At 40.0% G+C, this 12249-nt stretch overlaps 1 protein-coding gene across 1 annotated transcript in view; it reads left to right on the top strand.

Annotated features, from left to right (window-relative positions):
- The first annotated feature begins 714 nt into the window (after positions 1-714).
- The window catches only part of LOC102859641 (transcription initiation factor TFIID subunit 12-like), a 32125-nt gene continuing 20590 nt past the window's right edge, over positions 715-12249 (top strand). The window contains exon 1 of the mRNA XM_006883431.1: positions 715-755. The gene's annotated coding sequence lies outside the window, so the exon portion shown is untranslated. The remainder of the gene's footprint in view (positions 756-12249) is intronic.

The raw sequence follows: 12249 nt of genomic DNA on the forward strand, positions 1-12249 counted from the left end.
TTTGAGTTCAGATCGTTTGTTCACAGGGTCGCCATGAGTCTTACTCGACTGGATGGCACCTAACAACAACAACAACAACAGTCTATCATGAGTCCCTCTGAGTCTGGAACTGAATCTTGCTTACATCCCTACCATTTGGCATAGGGTCAGAAATAGTGCAGTTCTTACTATGTTATTTGAGGGAGCGCTGGTGCCGTACTTGATGCACCTCCCTTGTTGGGCAAATCTATCAGCGGCTTCTCAAGAGTAAAATGGGCAATCTCCTCCTGTCTCGTTTACAGCCTCCCTAAACCCCGCACGAGGTCCAACCAACTCTGAGTCAGTTGGATTCGAGAGCAATTCTCCCCTATTCCCAAATTCCTGTGTTGCTGCTGCCCCCAGCTGACACTCCCGTTGTGATGCTACGACAAAGGAGCCAGTCAAAAAAGGCTACCTCTAAGCGAGCCGATGACGCAAATTATCGGTTACACCAATAATCGGTGGAGTTAGATAAAGTGGGCGGAGTCAAGTGAAAACAAGCCCCTTGCCATGGCAGACAGGAGCTGAAAGCCGCTAGCACAAGTGTGTGAGGTATGTCTGCGCGTGCGCACGCCATGCGCGCGCCGCCGGCCGGAAGATTTGCACGTTTCCGGGTTGGAGGCGGGGGAGCGGTGCCGGAAGTACTCGGGGAGGGCCTCGCAGTCGGACCGGCTGCTGAGACGAACGCTTCAGTTGGGCAGTCTCCGCATACCATGGGGAGATAGACGCTACTGCCTGTGAGTCTTGGGCCCTGGCAGTTGAGAAAGAATAGCGGGAGGAGGGAGACAAGACCTTGGCCCTCAGTGGGTCAGTGTATGAACAACCAGGTTGTGGAGGAGACAGGGCTGTGAGGCTCTTGGGACGGTACTGAGGGGCTCGGGGCTCGGAGAAGACGCGGCTTTGGGGATCCCGACAGGACTTAGGAACGGGGATGGATGTGAATTTCTGAGTATCTTATGGCAGGGACAGAATGAGGACCTGCGATCCTTAGAGAAGACGGTCTGAACAGAACTAGACGTGAAGACAGGGTCTTGCGGGATAGAAACAGGGCAGTGAGGACTTGGACTGGTACGGAGCAGAAGCAGGACAGTGAATAAATACCTAGAGTCCGGAGGATTCAGAAACAGGGCATCGGACTTAATGTCCCGAAGGGCAGAACAGGTAACGAAGACTTGTGTTGGGGAGCAAACAAGCGCGTGGAGTAGATGGGATCGGAGTTTTGAGACTCCGTGGACCCGAGAGTACCGTGCTGTGAGGACTCGAGCCCCTAAAAGTGGAGATGAGTCTCCGAGGGAAGGCTGGGATTTGAAAAGGTTTGAGATCCACTTTTTCTCATATTCTTTGAATCCAGAGTGGTAAAGGAAGTATTGAAGGGGAGATGACACCTTCGCGCTGCCTGCTTGCCTTCTGGCAGATTTTTCTTGTGCCAAATACTTAATCTAGGAATCAAGCTCACAGGCAAAAGTCTTCATTTTCTGTTTCATTCTTGTGAAGCTCAAATGGATGTGAAGTTGGAAGCAGTTTGAATTCAATCATGTATTTAATAAGTGCTTTAAAGATCTTTCTACTCAACGCTGATTGAGCACATACAGATCTCTACATTTCAAATACAGAACTGTCAGCAGTGGAAGGACGCGAAAAAATTAAGAGTTTAGGATCATAATGAGGTAATGAGTCACTAGATCACGATTTTGTTACTAGTTCTCCAAAGAAACACTTATGATTAATACTCTTTTAAGTCAATACTAGAATCATTGGTTTAACATCAAGCCTTAGGGAATAATTGCAGCTTTGAGTGCTTTGTTTTGTCCCTTAATACTGTTGATACAAACACTCATAAGTAAACCAAACCAAAATCCACCACAGTAGAGTCAGTTCCTATTGGAGACCCTCTTTCAGTTAACATTCCACTACTATTCACACTGTGCCACCAATAAGGAAACTTTTAAATGAACCAAAAAAAGATCTTAAGTTTGTAAGCCATTTGGAAAGTGACAAAACAAGTTGGTGCTATACTTTTAAGTTTTTGATGAAAATTTATACAATAAAACATACTCGTACAATAATTTTTATATATTGACACTGGCAGCATATTTTCCCTTGTGTCACTATTCTCCCTAATTCTGGCCATACTGTTTGACTACTATTCACTTAGACTTTCTGTCCCTTATTGTTCTCACTCAAATGGTTTTAGAGTTCTATTTGTTCATTTGATTTCATAGAGAGAATTCTTTAAAGGAACTTCATGCTCAAAGGGAACAATCTATTAAATTAACTAATTTATTTTAAACATGATTTCATGAGGTAGTTTCAGAGCACTCCTTAAGAGTTGTTTCCAGGCACTAGACTGAAAAGTTTCCTTCAGTTTCAGTGTATCCAATAAATGTGATTTCCAATAAAAATTTGACATTCTAAGTCCTTCCTTTGGTCAAGTTCTATCTATTGGATGCTTGATCAAAACATTGGCTAATGGAAACCTTTAGCAGAAATGGTAACCATTTAGACAATTAGACCTACATTCTGTTTTCCTCTCTGAGCCCTGGGTCTCCTCCCTGCAGCAAAATAGAGACCAACTATATCTTGGATAACTTCCAGCAAACTTGTATGACCCCAGACACAACTTACTGAAGGAGGTACAACAGATACTCTCAAAACACTATTATCCATGACCTTAAAGTTCGCTTAAAGAAAACCAACCTCATGAGGTTTACAGGTCAACAGCTGCAGCTTTTTTTGGGGGGAGAAGGCATGAAAACGGCTGGGATTTTTGTTTGTTTTAAATTTTTTTAAATTTTGTTTTACTATTTTTGTGTGTGTGTACCGTCAAATTGGATCTGACTGGTACAGGAGGAGATTGCCCCTCCTCCAGCAGACCATCTGGTGGATTTGAACCGCACACCTCTAGGTTTACAGTGCAGCTTCTTGCCACTAGACCACCAGAGCTCCCTTTGGGTTTTGTTTTTTACAAAATTCTATTTACAGTTTCTTTCTCACATACCCCAACCCCCCCACCACCCACCCCCATCACACAGCTTACTGATATCAGAACCTCTTTGTTCTCAAGTTAGAACAGCTTCATAGCTGACCCTCCAGTGCATTTTCAGATACTGTAAGTTATCAGGGAGGAGTTTGTCTCTCTGTCCCTGTAGAGCCTCTGGTAGATTTGAATCATTTTAGAGGCGAGGCACCACCTTTGGATTAACAGTGCAACTACCTAGGGTCTAGGCCACCAGAGCTCCATAACCCTCAGTCAGGGCCAAGATTCTCATCACCATAGGTGAGAATTCACTACTTCTCAATAAATGATTCTCTTACCTCTCTCTTTGCTTACTTGGTAACCACTTAAAACTCAAACTTCTTGCTGTGGAGTCAGAACTAACTCAGAGCTAGCCTACATTGTTTCTGAGGCTGTAAATCGCACAGGAACTGATTGCCCATCTTTTTCCCATGCAGTTGGTGGTGGTTTCAAACTGGAGAGGTGCAGTTTTTGGGTTAACAACATAACTCTCTATAGACTAGCCCACTGGAGTCCCTTAGTAAGTATTAGTAACCCTTTTTAAAAGGAAATTGTAAAAGTCTTTTAAACACTGTAATGATTGTTTTTATGTATTTACCTATTGCAATTTCACATAAATGAGGTCATATAATAGTTGTCCTTTGTGACATTTCATTCAGCTTGTCTTTAGGGTTCACCTATGCTGTAGTATGTATCAGGACCTTTTTTTTTTTTTAAGATAAGTAGTATTTCATAGTATGTACCACATAGGGAGATCCGGTGGTCTAGTGGCAAGAAGCTGTGCTGCCATCCCAAAGGCATTTGGTTCGAGGCCACCAGCTGCTCCATGAGAAAAGGGTAGCTAGCTATTCTCCTCCCATGTGGTTAACTGCCTCTGAAAACCCTCCGGAGGGTCAGTTATGGGTCAGATCCAACTCGATGGAATTCAACAACAATAATGTAAGACTGAAGACTGCAGTCCACCTCTTCTGGGATAACCTCACCTTGTTTATACATTCATTTACTCAAGAGCCACTTGGGTTATTTCTGCTTTTTTACTATTTTGACTAGTGCTTCAGTGAACACTGGCATACCTCTATCTGTCTCCTACATTTAGATCTGTAGAGGTTATTTCTCACAATGGGATTACTGGATCCTATGATAGCTCTATTTCTAATTTTTTTAGGAATCATCATACTAACGGTATATGTATATATGTAAACAGTCTGTTTTCACAGAAATTTCAGCCTTGGAAACCTATTGGGGCAGTTCTGCTCTATCCCGTAAGAATCACCATGAGTTGGCTTTGATTTAAAGACAGTTGAGATTTTTATAAAATTGTGATTTGAGCAGAAGTTTACAAAATGTACTTGTTTTTCATTCAACCATTCACATTTTATTTTATTTTATAATGTTAATTACAATGTTGTTGTTATGTGCCGTCGAGTCACCTGCGACTCATAGCGCCCCTATGTACAACAGCCCTAAACTCCGCTCTGTCCTGTGCCAATCGCACTGTCTCCGACACTCCCATTCCAATTACCCCAGTCACTGATTCAATTACAATTACTTAATTACAATACTCAATGTAATTGTGCTTTTCCTATTTCTGCTCTTTAATTCTTATTTCCAGCAATTTTTTCTGTCTTACCTATTCCTGCCTTCAAGACTTTCCTTTTGGGCAAAGGCTGCTTTTTTTTTGACCGTATATATGCTTGACAAGCTATGCGTGCCTCCCTGCTATTACTGGTGACCTTAAAGTCTTGTGTGTTTTTTTGGCTAATAGTTGAGTAACGGATGAGTTTTGTTCCAGATTGAAGGATGACCACTGGCTGTAATCTCAGAAGTCACACCATTCTCTATTAGACCAGTAAGCCTGGTCTTTTTAATATTTTTAATGTGTCCTGAATTTTTGTCCACTCTGGGTCTTCTTTGGTAATCCTTTAGAGAGAGGTCAGCAGTGATAGTTGGTCACTATCTAGTTCTGTCTCAGAGTTATGGAAATTGAGGTTCATGTGACTTATTAGTTCTTTGGACTAATTATTTTAGTACATCTTTGCTGTTACTCCTTGTTTATTCCAGGCTGGGAGAGAATGATGGTTGTACCTTAGATGGCTTCTTGCCTGCTTTTAAGATCCTGGTTGCTACTCACCAAAGTAGGATGCATATCATTACCTTTGGGAAATGCATTATGCCAGTTGACCTTCATGTCTCCCAGAACTATATTTCCACAGCTCCAAAACTGGTAACTCATTCTACCAGGGTGTTTGGTTATGATTAAGAAGCCTACAAAATATTGCTCCCTAATTGCTCTGCTATACACATAGATATACACAACAGGAGCCCTTATGGCCTAGTGGTAAGAAGCTGCAATCCCAAAAGCATGAGGTTTGAATCCACCAGCTGCTCTGTGGGAGAAGGATGGGTAGTTGCCACCCGTGTGAGTAGCTGCCTTTGAAAACTTGTGGAAAGGTCAGCTATGAGTCGGTGTCACAAATGACAATAACAGCATACTAATATGAGGTAGTTCTTATGGCCTAGTGGTAAGGAGTTGCACTGCTGTCCCAATGGCAGGCAGTTCAAATCCACCAGCTGCTCCACGGTAGAAAGATGGGCATTCTCCTTCTGTGCAATTTAATTGTTCCTGAAAACCTGTTGGAGGGTTCATCAGTTCTAACTCGTTGGTACATAACAACATCATACTGATATAAATGTAGAAATCATCTACCAGATCTATGAGTGTAGTCCTTTCCACCTATCCATATCTATTCATCTTACCTGTCTACCTATGTATTTGCTGTTATCTGTATTTCTTATCTACTTTATTTACATTTTATTTAGTGGGATTGTGCTGACCATCCCATTGTTGTAATTGAGTTCTTTTTACCCATCTTAATAAGTACCTCATAGCTATTTACTATTTTTTAAATTTTATTGTATTTTATTTTTTTATTAATTTTAATGAAAGTTTACAGAGACTTTGGATTTCCATTCATTCATTGTTGCACTTTTTTGCCTGCCCACTCCTCCCCCCTCCCCCAGTTCGCTCTTCTCTTTGAAAAAGGAAAATTCTTTCATTGTTCTACAGTCTCTCCACTCTACTATGCAGCCTTTGTTCTGGACTCCTGTCATGACGATAATACCTAGTAATATATGCCTTTAAAAAAATTTTTTTTCACTTTATTATTTTGTGTGTGTGTACTGTCAAATCAGATCTGACTGGTACAGGAGGAGATCACCCCTCCTTCTCTAGCAGAGCATCTGGTGGATTTGAACTGTGTACCTCTGGGATTTCAGTACAGCTTCTTGTCACTAGGCCATCAGAACTCCCTTATATATGCCTTTTAAACAGTTCTCTCCCTCATCTGTTTCAATGCAGTATACATAATTTATCCATCTTTCTCAGTCTCTCCCCAACCCCAATGTCAGTCCCATTTTACAACAGTGGCACTATGCAGTATTTGTCCTTTTGTGACTGAGATATTTTACTCAGCATAATGTCCTCCAGGGTCATCTATTTTATATAATATTTCATGAATTCCTTGTTTTTGAATGCAACATATTATTTCATTGTGTGGATATGCCAGAGCTTCTGTATCCATTCGTTTGTTGATGGGCACTTGGGTTGTTTCCAATTCCTTGCTATTGTGAGCAAAGCTGCGATAAACATGGGTGTGCACATTTACTAATTTTTATTCTCTTCCTTCCTCCCTCCCTCCCTTCCTTCCTTCTTTCCTTCCTTCCTATTCCTGGTAACGAAGAATGATTCTAGTGTATTTAAACCTTTCATTAGCTTTTTATAATAGTGGTCTTATATAGTATTTGTCCTTTTGTTACTGACTTATTTCACTCAACATAAGGTTCTCTAGATGTATCCATGTTATCCAGTGGTATTTAATGAATTCTTTATTGTTGCATAGTATAGTCCATTGTGTGAGCATACCATAGTTTCTCTAACCATTCATCTCTTGATAGACACTTCATTATTATAAATAATGTTACGATAAAACTGAGTATGCATACATCTGTCCTGTCACAGCTCTTGTATCTTTAGGATATATAGACTTAGTAGTGGGATTGTGGAATCAAATGGTATTTCCATTTTTAACTGTTTAAGGAAATGCCAAACTGCTTTCCAGAATGGTTGGTTGCACTATTTTACATTCCCACCAGCAGTGTATGAGATCTAATCTCTCCACATTTTCACCAACATTTGTTGTTTTTTCTGTCCTGTTGAAATTCAGCAAAAGAGGGGATGACCCTCAATGACATAGATTGACACACTGAGTACAGCAATGGATTCAAGTGTGTCAGAGATGACAATGATGGCACTGGATAGACCAGTATTCATATCTGTTCGTAGGGTAGAGAAGTGTCTTTTCATGTCCTCTGCTTATTTGTTTGGTTTTTTTTTTTAACGGGTACATGGACATTAGCCATCAGTATCTTTTTGTATGTTTGTTGGTTTGCTTCCATGTTGTCCTTGGAGAAGTGTCTATTTACATTTTTTAATTGAGCTGTCTTTTTGTAAGCTGTGGAAGTTCTGTGTTGTATCTTAGAGCCTTATCAGACATATCATTCCCCAAGATTTTTTCTAGTTTTGTAAGTTATCTTTTTATTCTTTTGATGAACACAAGTATTTTGTTTTATGAGGTCCAGTGATCTATTTTGTCTTCTGTTTATGCATTTATTTCTGTATTTGATACTGTTATCATTAAGGAAAACTGGGGCTCATCATTTTATCTCTTTATTTTCTTCCAGGAATTTTACACTAGAGTGTAAACAAAGCAAAGCTCTGGTGGTGAAGTGTGTAGGAGTTTGGGAGTAGAAATCTTTGGGAGTTAACCCAAAGGAAGCACCTCTCTGGTAGTTTGAATACAGCTGCTCTTTGGGAGAACGGTGGACAGTCTCCTCCTATGGTATATACAACCTCTCAGAAAATCCTCTAGAGAGTCAGCTGTGACTTGAGAGCAATGAGGTTTTTTTAGTTGATATAAGTAAAAATACCTAGCAATAAATCTGATCAGGAATATAAAGGACTTACATAATAAAAATATAAGACTGCTACAAGAAACTAAAAAAGACATGTCTATTTTATGGAAAGCCATTTTATACTCTCAGATATTGTTAGGTGCCATTGAATGAACTCTTAACTCAAAGGAGCCCTCGCACAACAGATTGAAACCCCCTGATCCTGAGCCATCTCACATTCTACTGTGCTTATACACATTATTGCAGTTCACTGTGTCAATCCATCTTATTGAGGGTCCTCTTTTTACCTCTCTATTGCTGACCCTAAATACCTTTCTAATTGTGATGTCCTCGTACAAGAACTGTATGTACAGAAAACAGTACTACCGAAAGTGGTCAAAATCACAACATTCTTTACAGAAATAAACTAATTGTTAACTTATATTAAAAGGAAGGCTTTGAGTTGTTCTTGAAAATGCTGTCTAGTCACTTGAGACTCATAGTGATCCTGTGTACAGCAACAGCTCTGAACCCTACTCTATCCTGAGCCAAACTTAATGTCTCTGACATACTTACCCCATTACCCTAGTCACTGAGTCAATCCATCTGAACAAGGGTCTTCCTCTCTTGCACTGTCCCTCTACACTCCCAAGCATGATGTCTGTCCCTCTCCAAGGACTGGTCCCTCCTTGCAGCATGCTCAAAGTATGTCAGACGAAGCTTCAGAATCCTTGCCTCCAATGGGCAGCCTGGTTTCACCCTCTCTCGGATGAACCTGTTTGTTCTTCTAGTAGTCCATAGTAAATTCACAATCTCTGATTTCAAAACATAATATATAGCATTAGCAAGCAAAACAGCCTGGTACTGGGTAATGATGAACACAGAGGCCAGTGGACTAGAACTGAAAGCCCAGAAATAAATTCATAGCATCTGTGGACAGCTGACTAATCTAAACTAGAGTGCCAAGTTCCTTCAAAGGACAAAGAACAGTCTCTTCAACAAGTCTTTTACTGTCATTGCCTTCAAGTCAGAACTAACTCATAGCTAATCCTCCATTAGCTTTCAAGGCTGTCAATGGAATGAGTGGAGACTGCCCATTTTTCTCCTGTGGAGCTGCTGGTAGATTTGAACCACCAGAGAGGTGCTGCCTCTAATTAACCATACAACTCCCTTTGGACTATGCCACTCCCTAAAGAGCTCTTTAATAGGGAGCTTTGGTAGAATGTTGTTTTGTTGTTGTGTACCATCCAGTTGGATGTACAACGCATAACTGGACCCTCCCACAGGTTTTTAGAGGCAGTTAGTCACATGGGTGGAGATTGTCCATCCTTCTCCCATGGAACAGCTGGTAGTGCCTTCAGGTTTGCAATGCAGCTTCTTCCCACTGGGACACCAGAACTCCCTGGTGGCATAGTGGTAAGGAATTGTGCTGCCATCCCAAAGATAATGGGGTTCAAATCCACTAGCAGCTCCACAGGAAAAAAATGGGCAGTCTCCTCCCATGCACTTTACTGCCTCTGAAAACCTAGAAGACCAGCTATGAGTCAGTCCAGACTCAGCAGTACTCCACAACAATAAGGATTAAAAATCTCTCACATGAAGCCAGAGTGCTCCTTAGAAGCAAATACGCCCAAATACTTTAGGCCAGTTAGCAAGAGGGACCAGTCCCTAGAAAAAGGTAGCTTGCTTGGAAAACTGGAAGGTCAGCAGAGGAGAGGAAGAAATTCACTGAGATGGGTTGACACACTGTAACAGAAGTTTAAGGACAGCTGAAATTATGAGGATAGTATAGAACTGGACAGGTTTTCATTCTGTGGTCCATAGAGTCACTAGAAGTTCGAGTGTACTCTGTGCCACTTAACAGCAATAAAGATCAAATATTATAGTTATTCTTTAGACTGTCTCAGGTAATTCCTGATTTTACACATTAGAGATGGGTTGACTCAGTGACTGCAACAAACTTGAGCATGGTGGAGATCATCTGGATGGCACAGCGTAGGGCAAAGTTCCAATCTGCCATTCATAGGATGCCTATTAGTTGTAGCTGACTCAGCAGCACCTAACAACATGCTTTTGACATTCTGGGGAACTGAGAATTAGAAATTTGATTTGCCCAAAGGCTTTTTTTACAAAATGAAAGAAATATTTGCAATCAGTTCATTCTTTTGTGCTTGGTCTACAATCACACTTGAATAAAGTTTCTATAAACTGGTAATTTAGGTATGGAGTCACTGATCATTCATTGATCAAGTGGTTGTATTTTAATTCCTTAATTGATATACAATAACCCACTCTTTTAGGAGTACAAATCTGTAACAGTGTGACATGCATGCTTTTATGTAACCATAACAGCAATCAGAATACAAAATTTTGCATCTTTCCCACCAAAAGTTTCCTCCTGTAACTTTGCAGAAGGGACTTTAAAAAAAAAAAAGACGTCAACTTTTCCTTGATTTCTTTATTCATTGTCCAAATTTCACATACAATTGAAAATACCATGGCTTAGCTCTGACATACCTTAGCCTTTAAACTGATATCCTTGCCCTTTAGCACCTTAATGAGATTCTTGACAACAGATTTATCCAATGCAACACATCTTTTGCTTCCCTGCCTGCCACTATCATGGGTGTGGGTTGTGGATCCATATACATAAAATCTTTGACAACTTCAAACTTTTCTTTACTTATTTTGCTTCTTTTCTTTTTTGTTAAATTTTTAAAAAAATTTCATTTTATTGGATGATTTTTTTTCCTTTCTTGTTGAATACTGTCAAATCAGATCTGACTGGCACAGAAGGAGGTTGCCCCTTTAGTGGGTTCGAACTGCATGCCTTCGGGATTTCAACGCAGCTTCTTGCCACTAGGCCACCAGAGCTCCTAAATTTTTATTTTATATTGATTTGCATATAAAATTCATATACATTCAAATGTATTTCACACTTCCTTCATTCATATTGTGTTTCATACAATCATTCCCATATATTATATTTTATAAAATTAATCCCCATTGAATTATACTCACAACTGCCCCATCTTTTCAAATCCCTACTGGATCTTTCCCGTGTCTTTTTCCCCTACCCTCCACCCATCAAATTGTGCAACTCTGTGCTTTCCCCCCCTGCTCACCCTCACCCTTTTGCTCTCACCTCTTTCCCTTCATGAACCCCTATACACGTTTTGTTATATTTCTATTTTTACAATAAATGTCTTATGCCGTATTTGTCCTTATGAGACAGTTAGTTCACTCAGGATAATGCTTTTGTAGGAGTGCCTTTTTGTAATGCACCAGGTTAATGTACTCAGCACCTAACTGAAAGCTTGCATGATCTTTATGGATCACAGTTCTTTTTTAAAAAATTTTATTTTATTACTTTTGTGTGTGTATCATCAAATTGGATCTGACTGGTACAGGAGGAGATTGTCCCTTCATCTCCAGTAGAGCATCTGGTGGATTTGAACTGTGCACCTCTGGGATTCCAGTGGATCACAGTTCTTCTTTCACTTACGCACAGGTCATCATGAATTGGAATTGACTCAGCAGCAACTCTGTGTGTGTGTATGCTCCTTTGTAGTCTTCCTTCCTCACCCATATTTCCTGTCAACCACTGGTCATTCTCCAACCCTAAAGATTTGTTTTTTCCAATATGTCACTTATGTGGCATTTGGTATTATCCTGTAAGTAGCCCTTTAAGTCTTCCTTCCTTCATTTGGCATAATCCATTTGAGATTTCTGTGTTGTTTCGTGTATTAATAGTCCTTTTTGTTTTTCTGAGTAGTAGTCTATTGTACGGAGTGCCATTATTTATCCATTCACTATTTGAAGAGCATTTGAATGGTTTCTAATTTTCCAGAGTTCCAAATTATTTTGCTTTAATAGGACTTTGTGTAAATGAATATAAATTTTACTTTCTGTAGGGTAATATATAGGAATAGAGTTGCTGAGTCATCATAAATATGTTTAATTTTATAAGAAACTGTCAAATGATTTTCACAATTTTACCAATTTAATTCCCTTTATCAATGTCTCTAATGTCTGGTGGCACAGTGGATTATGTGTTGTACTGATTATGTTTTATGCTAGCTGAAAGGGCAACTTTTCAAATCCACCATCTGCTCTGTGGGAGAAGGATAAGACACTCTGTAAATTAATGTAAAATTTACATCCTTGGAAACCAAATGAAGGATTATCATGAGTGGGCATCAGCTCAAGGGAAGTTTTGTTTAAGCAGTAATTGTATATAATTGCCATTTGGGAATATATATATA

The sequence above is a fragment of the Elephantulus edwardii genome, unplaced genomic scaffold, assembly GCF_000299155.1.
Source record: "Elephantulus edwardii isolate Elephantulus edwardi_28Jun2011 unplaced genomic scaffold, EleEdw1.0 scaffold00028, whole genome shotgun sequence".
Classification (NCBI taxonomy): domain Eukaryota; kingdom Metazoa; phylum Chordata; class Mammalia; order Macroscelidea; family Macroscelididae; genus Elephantulus; species Elephantulus edwardii.